The sequence below is a fragment of the Gobius niger genome, assembly GCF_951799975.1.
Source record: "Gobius niger genome assembly, chromosome: 15".
Lineage (NCBI taxonomy): Eukaryota > Metazoa > Chordata > Actinopteri > Gobiiformes > Gobiidae > Gobius > Gobius niger.
Window position 1 is genome coordinate 28,883,191 of NC_136866.1, and position 20,923 is coordinate 28,904,113.

Here is a 20,923-nt window from a genome sequence, read left to right on the forward strand (position 1 = left end):
TATCTGGATAAACCTCCATTTCTTTCTTTCTTTCTTTTTTTACCACATTTTTAACCCCTGACCTCTCCGCCTGAACAGAACATTTTCTCCAGTTTGGCTTTACTCAAGTCGAAAAGCTTAACCTCTTAACTCCCGCCTGAACCGAGAGGACCTTTTCCTCACGTCAGATTTTTTTTTTCCATCATTTTTTTGTTGGGTATTCAACTCATTTTTGTAAAATTTTTGTCCTTTTTTCCCGCCATTTTTTATCACATTTTTGTCACATTTTGACAAATTTCTGTCTTTTTTTTGTCATTTTTTAAATCAAATTTGTGTTATTTTTTGTCACATTTTTGTCATTTTTTTGTCAATTTTTTATCAATTTTTTGTCACATTTTTGTCACATTTTTGTCACATTTTCATCATTGTTTTGGTCTCAGTTTTGTTGCTATTTTCACAGCTTTTTTCCAGAAGCTTTTGGACTGGGGTAAAGCTGGAGAAAATGTGCTCGGTTCAGGTGGGAGTTAAGGGGTTAACTTATTTTATACCATGGTCTGGGTGAATACTGGATTCTGATTGGCTGGTGCATTATTTCGGTATAACCGCACACGTAGTCCGGTAGTTAAATCACTGGAATATCACTCCGCTGTGGCGTCGCCATAGCAACGCCTGACACAGCTGAGTCAGATAAAGGCGTAATTAGTGACTGACAGGAACGTATGAGATGGATTTAGTGTTAATTTCAACGTTTTTGGCCAAACAAAAGGTTTGCTAAATGTTTGTAGAGGAGAGTGAGCAGCTAGGTTAGCTACTGTTCATAACATATGAGCTTTACATTTCTATTGAAAACGGTTAAGGCTATTCATCATTTTCAGGCGTACATAAAGAAGAAGAAGAAGATCTTTATTTATATAGCGCCTTTCACAGACATGGTCACAAAGCGCTTTACATGAGACAATTGTACATTCACTCCATACTCGGTGGTGGAAAGCTACGTTTGTAGCTTCAGTTGCCCCTGGGGGAGACTGTCAGAGGCGCCTTCGCGACTACACACGTCTGCGCCAACGGACCCTCTGACACCACCATACAATCACTCACACACATCATTCATCCTGGCCTATTGTGCATGTTTTTAGTGGTAGGGGAAACCGGAGTGCCCAGAGGAAACTTACGCAGACACGGGGAGAACATGCAAACTCCACACAGAAAGGCCCTGTGCAGGTGGGAATCGAACCCGGACCTTCTAGCTGTGAAGCGAGAGCGCTAACCGCTGCGCTACCGTGCCGCCATAAAATGATCCAGCATTGAAGCATATTTGTCTGGATTAGTAAAGTCAAACATGTTAGTTTCAGTTGGGGGGGCCCAGGTGTGAGCGACTCCACCGCAGCTGTTTCCATAAACAGTTGAGCTGGTTTAGCTAGCTTTAGCTTCAGGTTAAACCTTGTAAAAGGTAAATAACTCCTGCCCACGAGTGCCGCATATCAGTGTTTACTTCCAGGGAAAAGTGTTTCCGGGTTAGTCCTGTTGTGTTGTGATTCTGTGCTGATGTTGTGTCGTTGAGCCTGACTGAGATCCTCGTAATAGCTGCGGAGAATGACTCGCTCTGAGACCAGCCTTCAGTGACCGGCTAATAACCCACACAAAATAGTGCCGTAGTCTGGCAGATTTAGTGAGTTTAGTCAATGAAAAAAACATTTATTATAAATGTTACGTTTGTGGGACCCTGGTATAAGCGGATTAAACAACGAGGAGCCGCGTTAGACGTTATAATGCAGGATTAATAACACTGTGTCGTGGTGTTCTTGACTTCGCGTCGTGCATTATAACCGTCTAATGCGGCTCCTCGTTGTTTAATCCTTACATAACACACTGTCATATGAGAATAAATACACTGAAAGAAGTGAAAACGTTCTCTTTGGGAAAACAAAATGAAGTGATTTAAAACAAGGCCCTGATCGACAGAGGAGATTTGAATCAGAACCTTGATCATTTCAAAGAATACATGATGAAAATTAGCTGAACTGTGGTCATGAGATTTGGGTAAGGACCGAAAGGATGAGATCGCAGATACTGTTTCTGAGCCTCCTGGTCGCCTCCCGGTTCTGTTCCAGGCATGTCCTTTTGGGAGGAGGCCTCGTGGAAGCCCCAGGACACGCTGGTGGGACTGTGTCTCTGTGGCCCGGTGTGGCCTCGGGGTCAGAACAGCTGGAGGAGGTGAAGTCTGGGCGTCTCTGCTGAGACTGCTGCTCCCGCGACCCGGCCACGGATAAAGAGGAAGAAAATGGACGGACCTTTTTGTTTGCTCAAAGTGTGTTAAATTAAGATCTAGACACTGACGGGTTTACTCACAGAGGAAAAACAACAGATGGTTAAATATAAAAGTCACTCATGCACCTTTGTTGGCAGTTGAAAGATGAAACCAGATGAGTTCAAATGGAAAAGTAAAAAACAAAATCCCAAAAATGCAGACTTTATGGAATCACCTGTTGAAAGTGTGATTCTTTCATTATCCTGATGCTTTTTTAGGTTTGTTCACAGTTGCGTAAAGTGCAGAAGGATCCGTCTCTCTCTTCAGCCTGTGGGGACCATGATTTATTTGTTACTTACATCTACCAGCAGAGGGCAGTGTTAGGGTTTGTTTTCAGAGGAGTGATCTCATGTTACTGTGGCAGAGCAAGTGTTTTACTCACATGATCGTTGTCGCTCTGGGATAGTTTTGCTGAAACAAAACTGAGAAAATCTTAAAGTTTTTTCCGTCAGTAAATCTCTTAACTCCCGCCTGAACCGAGAGGATCTTTTTCCTCACGTCATCTGATTTGTTGTCCGTCATTTTTTTGTTGGGTGTTCAATTCATTTTTGTCATTTTTTGTCATTTTTTAAATCAAATTTTTGTTATTTTTTTGTCATTTTTTTGTCAATTTTTTATCACATTTTTGTCATTTTTTGTCAATTTTTTTAAATCAAATTTTTGTTAAAAAATTTTGATAATTTTTTGTCACATTACAAAAATGTGACAAAAAATTGTCACATTTTTGTAATTTTTTATCACATTTTTGTCAGATTTTTGTCATTTTTTGGTCATTTTTTGTCAAATTTTTGTCACATTTTTGTCATTTTTTCATAATGTGCGTGTGGAGGGGGTGTGTCGGAAAGGCTCAGAGGTTCTTAAAGAGATATTCACTACAGCCATTTTGAGAGAGACATTTTGTACAAGGCAGTTATTCTAATTTACTGCATTTACAGACCAACAGAAGGTTTGTCATCATTGTAGTGTGATATAGACTGGTGCTGTGTGACTGAAAAAAGCAGAATACCCCCTCTTTAACTGGAGCACAGAAACATGAACATCTCACCAACTTTAGCCTCACTTCTTTGGCTTCTTTTAAAGTCTTTTATTTACTCCTCCATCTCTGACCAGATCTGCCCTGATGCCCCGCCTCGTGCTCTCAGGTCAGATCAGCTGCAGCTTGTGGTCCCAAAAACTCAAAGGAAGCTTTGTGGGGCCTGTGCTTCATCCCTCTGGAAAACGCACCTTTTCTCACAGGGTTTCAATCACTGCTTGAGACGTCATTTTGTTTGTAAATTGAGAAATATCATGTGTTAACCTCTTAACTCCCACCTGAACCGAGAGGATCTTTTTCCTCACGTCATCAGATTTTTTTTCCATCATTTTTTTGTTGGGAATTCAACTCATTTTTGTTCTTACTTTTTTGACATTTTTTGGTAATTTTTTTGTCACATTTTTGTCATTTTTTGGTCCATTTTTTTGTAATTTTTTTGTCAACTTTTTATCACATTTTTGTTATTTTGTTTGTCACATTTTTGTAATTTTTGTCATTTTTTTCGTCAAATTTTTATCACATTTTTGATCATTTTTTGGTCAATTTTTTGTAGTTTTTTTGTCAACTTTTTATCACATTTTTATCTCAATTTGTCACATTTTTGTCATTTTTTCGTCAAATTTTTATCAAATTTTTGTTATTTTTTTTGTCAAATTTTGTCAATTTCTTGTAACATTTTTGCCACTTTTTCATCCTTGTTTTCGTCTCAGTTTTGTTGCTGTTTTCACACCTTTTTCCCAGAAGCCTTTGGACTGGGGTAAAGCCAAACTGGAGAAAATGTGCTCGGTTCAGGTGGGAGTTAAGGGGTTAAACCAAATTCTACATCAAATACTGTAAAACTATAAGGATGTGGAGGGGAAATATCTGGAACACAGCACCTTCTGGAGATTAAAAAACAAAAGCTGAGAGGTAAAAAATATGCAGCATTTTTTTTATTGCAGAAAATAGTTTCTGGTTCTTGTTCCCGGTTTCACTGAAACATCACTGAGATGTTACACTTCAGATGCTCTGCTGTCCTCGGTGGGTCTTCTTGTGTCTTCGGAGAACACTCTTGTCAGCAAAAGTTTTCTCACAGATTGGACAAGTGAATGGTTTCTCTCCTGTGTGTGTTCTAATATGTGCTTCTAGACTACCTTTTCGTGTAAGTGTTTTCTCACATATTGGACAGCTGTAAGGTTTCTCTCCTGTGTGTGTTCTTCTATGGTTATCTAGATAATCCTTTCGTGCAAAGGTTTTCTCACAGACTAGACAGCTGTAAGGTTTCTCCCCTGTGTGTGTTCTTCTATGGTTATCTAGATAATCCTTTCGTGCAAAGGTTTTCTCACAGACTAGACAGCTGTGAGGTTTCTCTCCTGTGTGTGTTCTTCTATGATTATCTAGATGACCCTTTCGTGCAAAGGTTTTCTCACAGACTAGACAGCTGTGAGGTTTCTCTCCTGTGTGTGTTCTTCTATGGTTATCTAGATGACCCTTTTGTGTGAAGGTTTTCTCACAGACTAGACAGCTGTGAGGTTTCTCTCCTGTGTGTGTTCTTCTATGTGTACCTAGATGATCCTTTCGTGTGAAGGTTTTCTCACAGACTAGACAGCTGTAAGGTTTCTCCCCTGTGTGAACTCTAACGTGCCTTTGTAAATCCCTTCTACCCCCAGATCTCTTGTGACAGACTGAGCACGGATGCTTCTTCTCAGCTCCATCAGGTCCCGCCTTGTCTTCTTTGTGGGTCTCTGGTCCGGACAGTTTGGTGCCGGTGTCTCTGCTCTGGACTCGGTCGTCGTCGTCTCCATCAGCCTCTGTCTCCATCACCTCTTCACTCTTCACACAGACAGCGCTGGACTCTGGAACAGGCCTGAAACATGATTTACATCAACCCCTTAACTCCCACCTGAACCCAGCACATGTTCTCCAGTTTGGCTTTACCCCAATCCGAAAGCTTCTGGAAAAAAAGGTGTGAAAATAGAGACAGAGCTGAGACGAAAACAGTGATTATGTGGCAAAAAAGTGAGAAAACTTTGACCAAAAAATTACAAAAAATAAAATAAAAAAAAGACAAAAAATTGACAAAAAATTGACAAAAAATGATCAAAAAAATGACAAAAATGTGACAAAAAAGTGACAAAAATGTGACAAAAAATGACAAAAAAATGACAAAAAATGATAAAAATGTGACAAAAAAAATGACAAAAAATGACCAAAAAAATGACAAAAAAATGACAAAAATGTGACAGAAATGTGACAAAAAAATGACAAAAAATGACAAAAAAATGACAAAAAATTTACAAAAATGTGACAAAAAATGACAAAAAAATGACAAAAAAATGACAAAAAAATGACAAAAAAATGACAAAAAAATGACAAAAATGTGACAAAAATATGAAACAAAATGATAAAAAATGACAAAAAAATGACAAAAAAAGCCAAAAAAATGACAAAAATGTGACAAAAAATTGACAAAAAATGACCAAAAAATGTGACAAAAAATGTGACAAAAAATGTGACAAAAAATGTGACAAAAATGTGACAAAAAATGATCAAAAAAATGACAAAAATGTGACAAAAAATGACAAAAAAATGACAATTTTTTTTACAAAAATGTGACAAAAAATGATCAAAAAAATGACAAAAATTTGACAAAAAAATGATCAAAAAAATGACAAAAATGTGACAAAAAAAATGACAAAAATGTGACAAAAATGTGACAAAAAATGGACAAAAATGTGACAAAAATTTGACCAAAAAATGACAAAAAATGACAAAAAAAATGACAAAAAATTGACAAAAATGTGACAAAAAAATGACAAAAAAAGCAAAAAAAATGACAAAAAATGTGACAAAAAATGTGACAAAAAATTACCAAAAAATGTGACAAAAAATGTGACAAAAAATGATCAAAAAAATGACAAAAAATGACAAAAATGTGACAAAAATGTGACAAAAAATGACAAAAAAATGACCAAAAAATGACAAAAAATGACAAAAAAAAAGACAAAAATGTGACAAAAATGTGACAAAAATGTGACAAAAAAATGACAAAAAAATGACAAAAAATTTACAAAAATGATCAAAAAATGATCAAAAAATGACAAAAAAATGACAAAGGGGGGCGGCATGGTAGCGCAGCGGTTAGCGCCTCCGCTTCACAGCTAGAAGGTCCCGGGTTCGACTCCCACCAAGGACGGGGCCTTTCTGTGTGGAGTTTGCATGTTCTCCCCGTGTCTGCGTAGGTTTCCTCCGGGTACTCCGGTTTCCCCTACCACTAAAAACATGTGCAATAGGTGAATCCTCCAGCCAGGTGATTCTGACCATCAGCCTGGCTCCACATCATGGAAATGGGTCCCCGGGCGCGGCACGGCCGTCGACCACTGCTCCTTACGGGTTGCCCCAGCGGCATCGAAGGATGGGTTAAATGCAGAGGACAAATTTCCCTACGGGGACAATAAAGTTAACAAACAAAAACACAAAAAATGACCAAAAAAAATGACAAAAATGTGACAAAAATGTGACAAAAATGTGACAAAAATGTGACAAAAAAATAACAAAAATGAGTTGAATACCCCCCCCAAAAAAAGATGGAAAAGAATCTGATGACGTGAGGAAAAAGATCCATTTAGATGAGTTTTGTAGATCTTAGCTTTCAAATGAGGCGTTACACTGGCCTACTGGATTTGGGTAAAGCTGAACTGGAGAAAATGCTCTTGGTTCAGGCGGGAGTTAAGAGGTTAAACATTCATCAATCTATTGTCATCATCAGTCAGTGGATTCGGGCGTGTTGGACTTACACAGGCTCCTCCTCCTGAGAGACGCTCTGCTCCTCTGGCTCCTCCGGCTCCTCCGGCTCCTCCGGCTCCTCCGGCTCCTCCGGCTCCTCCGGCTCCTCCGGCTCCTCCGGCTCCTCCGGCTCCTCCGGCTCCTCCGGCTCCTCCGGCTCCTCCGGCTCCTCCGGCTCCTCTGGCTCCTCTGGCTCCTCTTTAATCCAGGCAGTCTCTGTGAAGTCCTGGTTCAGACCCTGGACTCTTCTGCTCAGAGCCTGGTCCAGGAGCCGCTGCCTCCTCTGGTTCTCCTCTTCTGAGCGAGAAAGCTCCTCCTCGTACTCCGCTGTGGCTCTTTCAAACAGCGCAGAAATCTCTTCAGCCTCCGTGGCCAGACGCTCGGTCACCAAAGCTCTCAGCGTTTGGACTTTAGACATTTTTACAAACTCTCGAGTTCTGAACAGAGACGACAGAGAAAACAATTAGGTTTTACTGTAAAAGACTGGCCCACTTTACATCATGAGCGTCCCATTGTTTATGAAAATGTAAGCCAAATATTAGAACGCTTTAAAGAGTCGCCACCAAACAAATACAAATAAGAAACAGCAATGATGAAAACAAGTCTTTAAAATGCTCTGAACAAACCTGTATAACATGGAGGGAAGTGAAAACAGGACTTACCTGGACAAGTCACAAAATCACAGCCAAAGTTTCCTCAGCAGTAACAGACTAAGGGTTGCCACGGTGACATGACTTAAAATGAAACAAACTTGATTACGTTTAAAAAATTGGTTTCCGTAGAAATGAGGAGCTTAAACTAATCGAAACTAACCTTAAAGGGACTATGCAGAGTTTAGAAATGTTCAAACTAAGTATTTTCCTCCCCGACATGTTCCTCCATGTCCTAATGTGTAGAATGAGCTCAGACCTGTTCACCACAACTGCCTCTGAAATCCTGCACTGTCACTCAGAAAGATGTCATGCACGAGCTAAACCTGTTAACTCCCATATGAACATGTTTTCTCCTGTTCTCCAAATTCTCCAAATCTAAAAGCTTCTTCAAAATAGCGACAAAAAACAAGAAGAAAGTGAGGATGTAAATTGACAAAAATGACAAAAATCCAGCAAAAAAAAGACACAAATCAAGCAAAAAAGTGACAAAAAGGTAGCGCAGCGGTTAGCGCCTCTGCTTCACAGCTAGAAGGTCCCGGGTTCGATTCCCACCAGGACGGGAGCATGTTCTCCCCGTGTCTGCGTAGATTTCCCCGACCAAAAACCTAAAAACACAAATAGGTGAATCCTCCAGATCATGGTTCCCGGGCGCGGCCCTGATCCTCACAGGTCGCCTCAGCGGCATCGAAGGATGGGTTAAAGGGGACACATTTCCCTACGGGGAAAATAAAGTAAACAAACACACTTCACCCCTATTTGGAGCCATAGGAATACATTGGGAGAGGCCAATTTCTAACAACATCTTTGGTCGTTTTGCGTGACTGAGCGCACGCACAAAGACCAGACAGGTACGCATCAACTCGTCTAAGCTCAGGTAGGAACATATCTTAGTATGGAAAAAATGTGTGGGCGATTTCACAGGAAATATTAAAACTAAATTTACATAAGGTCTGACTCCATGAGATCATTTTAAACACATTTAGTTAAGTTTAAAATATTAAAGTATCAAAAAGGTCTCGCCAGCGTGTTCGTTGATCCCAAGGTCTGAGGAGAAACCACCAGAATTCAGTAGCTTTAGTCAAAGAAGATTTATTCCCTATAACAATGTCTAAACACAGGATTTCTGAATGATAAAGTCCCGAACAATATACACGGTGCTCGAACGGGGCGTCCCAGGAAACGGCACCGTCTAACTGCGCTCTTACAAATATATATCAGAAAAAATGTGACGTTCACGAAGAGAGAGGAGATGAGTGGTTTTCCACTACAAGTGTCTTCCTGTTGCCTTATTTGGAGTTATTTTTTCACAGCTCCGGTGAGGGCGCCGGACGTCTCCACAGGTTTGACCACAGAGTTTACGACACATGTACGTTTTCTCATCCTGAATCCCGTTCAGTGCTGCGATCTCTTTATTTACTTGGTCAGAGTCACAGTCCTGTAAGACGCTGGCTTTGCTCGTCGACGGCGTTTCTTCAGCGTGCTCGCCTTGGGGCTCGAGCTCGTTCTCCGCTGCGTCTTCTGATTGGCAGGCGTTTAATACAGTATCTTTGAATGACCGGAGGATTTGAGACCGTTCTTCCAGCTTTGGGAGCTGCTCTTGTATCGCTTTGATGGTTACTTGAATTAAGTTTTGCACAAAAGCACGTCTGAAAGTGCTGTCTGATTCCATGTCAGCCATCTTGAGGATTCAACTGTCTGTGTGCAAAATTGGCGCTAAGTTTAAGCCTAAACTTTGGCAAATATGATGCAGAATCTGACTTCACTTCACTTTCTTAATGTCTTAACTCCCGCCTGAACTTTTTTGTCAAATTTTTGTCCATTTTTTTGTCTATTTTTTGTCACTTTTTTGTCACTTTTCGTCCATTTTTTCTCATTTTCTTCACATTTTCACCATTGTTTTCGTCTCAGTTTTGTTGCTATTTTCACACCTTTTTCCCAGAAGCTTTTGGATTGGGGTAAAGCTGGAGAAAATGTGCTTGGTTCAGGTGGGAGTTAAGCTGATCTTTCTGACCGTTCTTGATAAAACGGCCTCTCGTTGCCGCAGTTTTAATGTTTTCTCACTGAAGCGTAGAGAGGGTTTATTTTGTGTGACTCGGGGATATTCACTGAGCTGTACGTCACAGTGTCGTCCTCGCTCAGTCCGGGCTCAGCCTGAAACAAAAAATATACTTTCAATTGAAAAATAAAGAGCATCTCCATAACTACATTGGCATTGGGCTGCGATAAAAACACTGACCGTAGATTCTTTCTTCCTGGTGTAGCTGACGGAGGCGTAAGAAACACCGACTTCAGGCTCAGTCTAAACAGAGACACAGTTATTATTAGGATGAGAATTTACCCCTGAACTACGACAGATCAGGACCGGACCCAGTGGCAGTACCTCCACGGGCAAAGCCGACGGCTCCGGAACGTTGTTTTCATGAAGTCTCTCTGAAAAACAGACAAAATAAGAACCTCAATACTTAAACCCTTAACTTCCACCTGAACCGAGCACATTTTCTCCAGTTTGGCTTTACCCCAATCCAAAAGCTTCCGGAAAAAAGGTGAGAAAAAGCAACAAAACTGAGACGAAAACAATGAGGGAAATGTGACAAAAAATGGATGAAAAAATGACAAAAATATGACAAAAAATGACAAAAATGTGACAAAAAATTACAAAAATGTGATAAAAAATTGACAAAAATGTGATAAAAATTGGACAAAAAAATGACGAAAAAATGACAAAAATGTGACAAAAAATGTGACAAAAATTTGATGAAAAAATGACGAAAAAATGACAAAATATTGACAAAAAATTATGAAAAAATTATGAAAAAATGTGACAAAAAATGACAAAAAAATGACAAAAAAAGTGACAAAAATGAGAAAAAATTATGGAAAAAAAAAAGTGATGACGTGAGGAAAAAGATCCTCTCGGTTCAGGCGGGAGTTAAGAGGTTAAACTGTGACTTATGTGACTTTTGGGGGAGGATTATGAAGCAGTGTCACTTTAAAGGGAGTGAAAAAAACAAATGAAAAGCTTTGTTGGAATTATGAATTGTATATAAATGATGACCTGTTTTCTTCCTCCGTTTGACGAGAATCACAGCGGTCAGTGTTAGAGCAGCTCCAGCCACGGCCACAGGAACCGCCCACCACCAGACTGTACAGAGAGAGCGACTGTGACTCCTGTGTGGATCTGAGAGTGCGCCCAGTCACTTTGGATGGTTCGTTTTTCACTCACAAAGCAGTGTTGCCAAGAATTACTTGATAAAGTAATCTGATTACTGATTTACTCCCTTAAAAAGTAACTTAGTTGCTTAAAAGAGGGGGTATTCTGCTTTTTTCAGTCCCATAGCACCAGTCTATATCACACTACAATGATGACAAACCTTCTGTTGGTCTGTAAATGCAGTAAATTAGAATAACTGCCTTGTATAAAATGTCTCTCTCAAAATGGCTGTAGTGAATGTCTTGAAATAGGCCTCTGTCTCTTTAAGAACCTCTGAGCCTTTAGACACGCCCCCTCCACACGCTGTCTGTGGCATCAGTGGGGAGGGGGTTCTGCTGAGGAGCAGTGGTTGGTTACTCGGCTGGTGACGAAAGCTCGGAGGCGTCTCCAGGAGGTGGGGGCGTTCCTAGGAGGACTCAGGCAAACCTATCCCTAAAATGGCCGCCATCAGAGTTTTTACAGATTACTCAGAAATACGTGAATGTGCCAAGGCAACACTTCAGGCATGTTTTTAATGAGGGAATGACAGAATAACATGATGTAAAGCTTGAAAAAGTCCATTTTGCATAATACCCCCCTTTAATTATTACTAGATTTTAAAAGTAATTAAGTTAGATTACAAGTTACTTTATTAGTTACATTCAGCAGCTGCCGACATCACCTCCACAACACTCACTTTAACAGTTACCAGGGTTTGTTTCCTCATTTTATTACCCGGCTCTTCCCAGTGCAGGTAAAACGCTCCATGTCCAACCTTCTACCGGTCATTGTTTTCTGATAGAGGAGCTCTGAAAAATAATGACCGCTGCCAATGGCAACGGAGTTTGTGCTTGTAACACAGGTCCAGTGCTATCAGAGGACACTGTCTCTGTCCCCGTCTCTGAGAGAGAAGTCGGGGAATCACTCGTGAAGTTAGCGAGAGTCCGACTTTCAATTTACCCAGAGATTCAACACCATTCCTCCTTCAACTAAGTAGCTAGCCTTGCTCCTACTAGCCTTGCTCCTACTAGCCTTGCTCCTACTAGCCTTGCTCCTACTAGCCTTGCTGCTACTAGCCTTGCTGCTTCTAGCCTTGCTGCTACTAGCCTTGCTGCTACTAGCCTTGCTGCTACTAGCCTTGCTGCTACTAGCCTTGCTCCTACTACCCTTGCTGCTTCTAGCCTTGCTGCTACTAGCCTTGCTGCTACTAGCCTTGCTGCTACTAGCCTTGCTGCTTCTAGCCTTGCTGCTACTAGCCTTGCTGCTACTAGCCTTGCTGCTACTAGCCTTGCTGCTACTAGCCTTGCTGCTTCTAGCCTTGCTGCTACTAGCCTTTTGGGAACTATTTGCCATGGAATTCATTAAACAAACCTTTGGACCTTCATAAAAGTAAAATAAGTTTATGTTGTGTGTTCAGTCGGAAAATGGCCGAATATAATAAGCGGATCATGTTCAGAACCTTCAAGGCAAACTGGCCCCGACGTGATGACCAGCGTTCTTACATATTACGTCACTCGCCGAGACGCAACAAGAAAGAAATGTCTTTTTTTTTTACAAAGTAAAATGACAGTGATTTGAAACAGTGACTTTAATCTGACGCTGGTTTGGAAATAGGAATGTGTTAGATTATCCGTTACTGAAGAAAGTATTCAGATTAGAGTAATGCATTACTGCTCACAAGGACCACAAATTAAAGTGACATTTAGCACTTTCCACATGACACAAGTCGCCCAGAGCTCCTGACAGATTCAGGGCATTTGTTCTTCAGTCACTCCACACAGACACGGCGTTGGTAAGTCACGTACATCTGGAAAGCGTTCACACCGCTTCACTTCTGACACATTTCTTTAAAAACCTCTTACCACCCGCCTAAACCAAATGCATTCTGTCCTCTTTGGCTATTATATAGGCCTGTGTAACACCTCATTTGAAAGCTAAGACCCACAAAACTGATCTTTTTCCTCGCGTTGCTGTGTTGTGTCACCTTTTAAATGTTTTTTTTCTTTCTTTTTTTTTCATTTTTTGTCACATTTTTTTGTTGAATTTTTGTCACTTTTTGTTTAATTTTTGTCACATTTTTGTTGAATTTTTGTGCCTTTTTTTTTTCATTTTTGTCACATTTTTGTCACATTTTTTTATTTATTTTTGTAGAATTTTTGTCACTTGTTTGTTGAGTTTTTTGTCATTTTTTTGTTGAGTTTTTTGTCATTTTTTGTTGAATTTTTGTCACATTTTTGTTGAATTTTTGTCATGTTTGTTGCGTTTACATCCTTGTTTTCTTCTCATTTTTTGTGGCTATTTTGGTGCATTTTTCCCAAGAAGCTTTTTAATTAGGGTAAAGCCAAACTGGAGAAAATGAGATCCGTTCAGGTGGGAGTTAAGAGGTTAAGGAACCTGTCACCCATTCACACGCTCTTTCATACACCTGTGTAATTATATCAGGTGAAGGGAGAGAAACTGTTTGTGAAGGGAATCTCCAAACAAACAAACAAATCATATGTTTACATTTCCATATGAAACTATGATGAGGTTTGTGACTTTGAGCTGTGAGTGTTTAGTTTTGATACTCAGTTTGAAAGTCTATGGAGAAAAGAAATGGGATGTTTACTTCTGGCTTCAGTGTGGCCCTTTCTTTTATTCCCATTGTGATAAATGAACTCTTTTCTCAGGTTATGTTTTTAGTTTCCTGAACAAATCTGTATCCAGTACCTGGAAAAGCCGCGCCGGCTCCTCCTCCTCCTCTGTTTGTCAAGGGCGTCTCTGAAAGTGAAAAAAGTAACATCAGGGTTGCCAGGTCTCAGCAGCCGAACCAGCACAAAAATAAATAAATAAATAAATGCCCACAACCTGCGGACACACGGCGCTACTGGAATTTACAATGTTTTTTTCTCTAACAGAGCCCATGTGCTCCTGCGATGAGGAGAAACCACCTCTTTCTCCTTCTCTCAGAGCCTTGGATTTCACATTTTGTCATTCGAAAGAGTGATTTTGATCAAGAAATGAGATGAATCGACCCCTGCCCCGACTCTAGTTAGAATAGAAGAGAACTTTATTGTCTGTTCCAGAGAGCAGAAATGTGTCTTTCAGCACAGCTCATTGAAATAATCACATTACAATCTAAAATGTCGTGAATGCAACTTCTACATTTTCTAACCTCTTTATTTACAAATACATTCGGGTTTTGCTGTTTCTCACCTGTTGGTTTCTCTCTGAGTCTGAATGAATATCTCTTGTTTCTGTGGCTGATCTCACAGGAGAACAGATCCCTCCTCCTGGTGCTGAAGAACTCGGGACGGAAAGAGACGGAGGCTCCACAGGAAAAGGGTTTGACTGTTACAGATGTTTGATCCGTTTTCACTTGAGTTCCGTTGTACAGTAGTTTCACTTGAACAGAGTTACAGGCGTGTGGGGAAGACACATAACAGTTCAGCCTCACTTCTTCACTGTCCACAAGTTCAGTCACTGTAGAGAAACAACCACACAAGTTAAAATGTTTGTGTCAATTCTGCTGAACATTCTTCTACTTTGTACCATGTTCAAATGTTTCATGGTTTAATGTTTGAGGATGTAATATTGCCTATCCGCCTCCTTTTCTTCAAAACATTCTGTTCCACCTGATGATGTCATAAGGTGTTTTTCTTTTTAAGTCTGCTAATGATGTGTTTTGGCCTTGTTTGAATGACTTCACTCCCCTTTGTGCCGGCAGAGGCTCATCTTAACTCTTGGAAACACACGATTAGCAGAGAAATTATGATCTATTTCTCAGTACTCTGGTTTGGAATACTAGTATGTAGTGAAAACAATGCATGTTTTTATTTTAAAGAGGGGGTATTATGCTTTTTTCAGTCCCATAGCACCAGTCTATATCACACTACAATGATGACAAACCTTCTGTTGGTCTGTAAATGCAGTAAATTAGAATAACTGCCTATAAAATGTCTCTCTCAAAATGGCTGTAGTGAATGTCTTGAAATAGGCCTCTGTCTCTTTAAGAACCTCTGACCCTTTCAGACACGCCCCCTCCACACGCTGTCTGTGGCATCAGTGGGGAGGGGGTTCTGCTGAGGAGCAGTGGTTGGTTACTCGGCTGGTGATGAAAGCTCGGAGGCGTCTCCAGGAGGTGGGGGCGTTCCTAGGAGGACTCAGGCAAACCTATCCCTAAAATGGCCGCCATCAGAGTTTTTACAGATTACTCAGAAATACGTGAATGTGCCAAGGCAACACTTCAGGCATGTTTTTAATGAGGGAATGACATAATAACATGATGTAAAGCTTGAAAAAGTCAATTTTGCATAATACCCCCCCTTTAAAACTGTGTGTGTTATCTTATATATATATATATATATATATATATATATATCAGTTATCAGCGCATCATAAGGTTGTAGATATCATAGGCCATGCATCATGAACTGTATTGAATCGTGAGGTTCCCAGAGGTTCTGACTTCTACAGTGTGTGATGTGAAAAGTGCAGTAGAGACATACTCACATGAAACCACTGATAACATGATCGCGGCGTCAGACACTTCTCTCTGCGCCTCGTTGTACTGTTTACACGTGTAATGTATTTGTTAATAACCAAAGAGCAGCTTTCTGTCAGAGCGACCTTGTATTTGTAATTGGGAGCAGGACGCACTTCTCCCAGAGTGATTAACTCCACCGCCGGGTTGGAGGTCTTTGGGTTATTGTACAGCCACGTCGTCTTGTTGCAGAGTTCCTGTTTGTCTTGAACTTTGCCACATGTCAGAACGGCTCCTTGTTCCTCTTTTATAAACATGTCCGGCACTGGGTCTGTGAGCGCTGTGAAAGACAAAACTACTGCTTTATCTTTGACAGGAACAGGTCGATAACAGCGACACAGAGAGTAAACAGTTTTCAACATCCTCCGAAATGAATAAACCCTATAATGAAACTCTACAGCAGGGGTAGGCAATTTTCATCATCGCCAAAACACCAAGGGCCGAACCTCAACATTTTAGCTTAACCTCTTAACTCCCGCCTGAACCCAGAGGATCTTTTTCCTCACGTCATCAGATTTTTTTTCCATCATTTCTTTGTTGGGTATTCAACTCATTTTTCTAACTCATTTTTCGTCACATGTTTGTAATTTTTTTTGTCATTTTTTCGTCTTATTTTTGTCATTTTTTGGTCATTTTTTGGGACATTTTTTGGGACATTTTTTTTGTCATTTTTGGGACATTTTTTCGTCCAATTTTGGATTTTTTTTTTGACATTTTTTGTCAATTTTTTGTCAATTTTTTGTCAATTTTTTGTAATTTTTTGTCACTTTTTGGATCATTTTTTGGTCATTTTTTCGTCCAATTTTTGTATTTTTTTTGACATTTTTCATCAATTTTTCGTCACTTTTTTGTCATTTTTTGGTCATTTTTTCGTCCAATTTTTGTATTTTTTTTTGACATTTTTCATCAATTTTTCGTCACTTTTTTTTCATTTTTAGTCATTTTTTTGTAATTTTTTGTCACTTTTTTGACATTTTTTGGTCATTTTTTGGTCATTTTTTCATCATTTTTTCGTCCAATTTTTGTATTTTTTTTGACATTTTTTGTCAATTTTTTGTCAATTTTTTGTATTTTTTTGTCCCTTTTTTGTCATTTTTTCGTCATTTTTTCGTCCAATTTTTGTATTTTTTTTTTGACATTTTTCATCAATTTTTCGTCACTTTTTTGTCATTTTTTCGTCATTTTTTCGTCCAATTTTTGTATTTTTTTTTTACATTTTTTGTCAATTTTTTGTCAATTTTTTGTAATTTTTTGTAATTTTTTGTCACTTTTTTGTCATTTTCGGGTCATTTTTTTGTCCAATTTTTGTATTTTTTGGTCCTTTTTTGTCATTTTTGTGACATTTTTACCACTTTTTCATCAATTTTTTGTCACTTTTTTGTCAACCTTTTCTCACTTTTTTGTCACATTTTCATCATTGTTTTCGTCTCAGTTGTGTCACTATTTTCACACCTTTTTTCCAGAAGCTTTTGGATTGGGGTAAAGCCAAACTGGAGAAAATGTGCTCGGTTCAGGTGGGAGTTAAGGGGTTAAGGTAAAGAACTTTTTTTTTTTTACATCAGTGGTTCCCAAGTCGGGACCCAACGTTCCCTTGGATGGCAGGCCCAAATAACCCAAATTAAACCTTTATTTGTCATACATCATACAAAATATTGTATTTTTATTGAACAAGCAGTAAACAGGCCTTTGAAAACTTAAAAAAAAACAACTTTAAAAGACATTCCCTGCAGTTTCAGTTGGAAAATTTTGAAAAAAGTTCCCTATAGACGAGCGACCCACTGAAAAAGGTTCCGCGACCCACTTTTGGTTCCTGACCCATTGAGAATCACTGTTACATTTCTAAAATACTGACACTATTTCTTGCATTTTTAGAGAACTGTTAAAGGAATTTGATCTCTTATTTGCATAATAATGTTCCTCAAAATCATCTTGAGGGCCAGAGGTTCTGTGCTGGAGGGCTGGATGTCACAAAAATGTCACAAGAAATTGATGAAAAAATGACAAAAATGTGATAAAAATGACGAAAAAATGTCAAAAATGTGCCAAAATTCGCCAAAAAAAATGGCAAAATATGACCAAAAAAAAGACCTAAATTTGTTTTAAAAAATGACGAAAAAATGAAAACAAAAAAAGTGACAAAATGTGACAAATAAATTACAAAAATGTGCTAAAAATTTGACCAAAAAAATACAAAAATGTGATATAAATGGATGAAAAAATGACAAATGTGACAAAAAATGACAAAAAAGTTAAAAAAAATTAGTTGAATACCCAACAAAAAAATCTGCTGACGTGAGGAAAAAGATCCTCTTGGTTCAGGCGGGAGTTAAGAGGTTAAAGTAGATGCTCGTGTTTGTAGCCTCGTAGTTTTCGTAATACCTCAATAAAATAAAGTTGTAAAGTGAATAAATTACCCGTTAAAGCCAAAAGCAGCTCCAGAACCAGGACGTGAACCGGACGAGCCATGGCCTCCTCGGTCTGTGTCTGCTCTGACAGAAGAACTTCCTTTAGAGACTCGGTTCATTTCCTCTTTGACTCTGGGCTGAAGGCGCTGTTCCTGTTACAACATCCACATGTTACAGTAAGTTCAGAAACACGCCCACACGGGGAAAAACAACATATATATATATACAAACATGTTTATTACAAGACAAGAGTAAGGCCATTATTGTTAACGGCTGAATATTAATGGTCCACAAAGACTTCAAACCAAAAAGAGGAACTTTACTGTGACAAAAGTTGCAGAAACTGTCTGTTTTCATGACGTATTTCTCAGTCTGTGGAGCTTAAAGCGACACAACCTCGTTTTTGTCCTTTTATGGAAGCAGACCAGAGCGAATGCGCCAGTTCTCCTCAAAACAAATAAGTAAATGCATCGTAACGCCTGTTCTGCTTTACCGTTATGAACAGCATCTAGCTTCGTTTATACTTATACTTTACCCAAATCTAAAAGGTTCTCACCTGGAGTTTACAGCTTATAGGCCAGTGTAACGCCTCATTTGAAAGCTAAGACCTACAAAACGGATCTTTTCGTTGCGCTGTTGCAATTTTTTCATCACTTTTCTGTCATTTTTAAGTCACATTTTTGACATTTTTCAACACTTTTTTCATCATGTTTTGTCATTTTTTCATAATTTTTCATACGTTTTTTTAATCATATTTTTCATCATTTTTTGTCACTTTACTGTCATTCTTTGTCATATTTGTCATTTTTCATGAATTTTTTGTTATTTTTTTGTCACTTTTCTGTCATTTTTAAACCACATTTTTGACATTTTTCATCACCTTTTTAATCATATTTTTCATAATTTTTTGTTACTTTTCTGTCATTTTTTCTTTCTTACTTTAGTCATTTTTTTCATAATTTTTCAAACATATTTTTCATCATTTTTTCATCATTTTTCAAACATATTTTTCATCATTTTTCATCACTTTATTATCATATTTTTCTTTCTTTTTTTCACTTTTCTGACACATTTTTTTGTCATTTTTCATTACTTTTTGTCATATTTTACATAATGTTTTGGTTATATTATTCAATACTTTTTTGTCACATTTTTTAAAATCATTTTTCATCACTTTATTATCATATTTTTCATAATTTTTTTGTCACCTTTTTGTTGGGTTTTTGCAACATTTTCATCCTCGTTTTCATCTTCTTTTCGGTTGATTTTGATTTGGTTGAACTGTAGAAAATGTGCGGGGCTAAGGCGGGGCTAATGCGTGATTAAGGCGGGGCTAAGAGGTTAAGGAACGGGTGTTGAACAGGTTCTGAGTTATGGTGCGATGGTCAAGGCTCAGTCCCCTAAGGCCGGGTGATTAGTGCGGGTGATGGCAGTGAGCTGATTGGTCGGCAGTGCGGAGGAGGCGGGGCCAGGTTATAGAGGGACTTGTAAGTGAGGAGGACGAGCTTGTAGGTGTCGTCAGTGTAGCAGTGGAAGTGGAGTCCCTGGTGGAGGATGATCTGACCGAGGAGAAACATTTAGATGTTAAAGAGGAGGGGGCCAAGCACCGACCCTTGGGGGACACCGTGTGGGATTTGCAGTTGTTGACAGAGAAGAAGCGGTGGGAGGTATAGGAAGCAGATCAGAGACTAAACTAAAGTACACAGATGACCACAATGACTTCACACCAAAAAGGTAAGAAATACATCCTCTTGCTTCGGTTACCATGGAGATCCGCCATGTTTGCAGCTGTTAGCATACATTATCCAAAGACTAACATTAGCTAAAAACACTAGTTCAAGCACAGAAACTCTCAAACATGTACAAGTTTTTCCAATGAAGCACAAAACATAATCTTCAACGAAAAGCAGATTCACAAGAGACGTTTAATCAAAGTTTTTTCATCTCCACTTCCTAAATAATATTTGAGTCGCAATAATCAGGACGAGCGATTTTAAACATTTGGTATGCGTTAGTTTTCAGACGGCTGTGAGTGGAATCTGCCGGAGACAGAAGGCTCTGCCACGTTCTCATAGACCACAGCGCCCCCTGTGTTCACCTGCGGAAACACACGGCCCTTTAGAAATAATGGACTGATGTAATAATGAGCCAAAACAATATGACAGAGAAGCTTTTTACACAGACGACCATCAGATCAATGACAGGACTAAACCAGGACTAAACTGGGACTAAACTGGGACTAAACCAGGACTAAACAGGGACTAAACCAGGACTAAACCAGGACTAAACCAGGACTAAACCAGGACTAAACTGGGACTAAACCAGGACTAAACTGGGACTAAACCAGGACTAAACTGGGACTAAACCAGGACTAAACCAGGACTAAACTGGGACTAACAGACGTGTCAGACTCACGTTGGTGCGGCTCCTCTCAGACGCTCCTCTCCCTGAAACAGACAAACGTTTAGCTCTGACAGAAATGGGCCGATGATGATGATGATGATGATGATGATGATGATGATGATGATGATGAGGGGACTGACCTTTGACCCTGGCGTAGAGGTGAAGAGCAGCCACAGAGAGGAGCAGCATCACCAGCCCCACGATCAGCAGCGCGTTTCTGATCAGGTGACCTACGACACACGCCATGTTTATTTCCCATACCGACTTTGAAGCTAAGCAGGGAAGTGCCTGGTTAGAACTGGGATGGGAGACCGTTTGGGAACACCAGGAAGCCTGGCGACAGTACTGAGTGTGTGCGTGGTTGGTGGTGCTGCTGTCCGAGGACAACCCGCTGTCACAAAAACGCGAGTGCACGAGATCTGACTGCTGTGCGTGTGCGCGCATCCAAACAGGGCGATGTGTGCGTGTGTGTGCGTGTGTGGGCGTGTGTGTATGTGTGTGCGTGTGTGTGCGTGTGTGTGCGTGTGTGTGCGTGTGTGCCCAATACCTGCTCTAACACGAGCCTCTAATCCAACGCGCTGCTCCGACTGATTTCTCCTCCGTGTGAGTAAAAGCGAAAATGAAACTACAACTTAACGAGCGCATGGCCTGCACTGCGTAGTTTT

At 39.6% G+C, this 20,923-nt stretch overlaps 2 long non-coding RNA genes across 2 annotated transcripts; both read right to left on the reverse strand.

Moving 5' to 3' along the window:
- Nucleotides 1-9,765: 9,765 nt before the first annotated feature.
- On the reverse strand, nucleotides 9,766-10,878 carry LOC306975007. The gene is made up of 4 exons (XR_013793686.1): nucleotides 10,794-10,878; nucleotides 10,119-10,168; nucleotides 9,975-10,037; nucleotides 9,766-9,889 (listed from the first exon to the last, which is right to left on the reverse strand). It is a non-coding gene; the product is annotated as an uncharacterized lncRNA (long non-coding RNA).
- An 8,985-nt stretch (nucleotides 10,879-19,863) lies between these two features.
- Nucleotides 19,864-20,465, reverse strand: LOC306974989. Its single transcript, XR_013793684.1, has 3 exons — nucleotides 20,399-20,465; nucleotides 20,271-20,302; nucleotides 19,864-19,953 (listed from the first exon to the last, which is right to left on the reverse strand). It is a non-coding gene; the product is annotated as an uncharacterized lncRNA (long non-coding RNA).
- Between the last annotated feature and the right edge of the window lie 458 nt (nucleotides 20,466-20,923).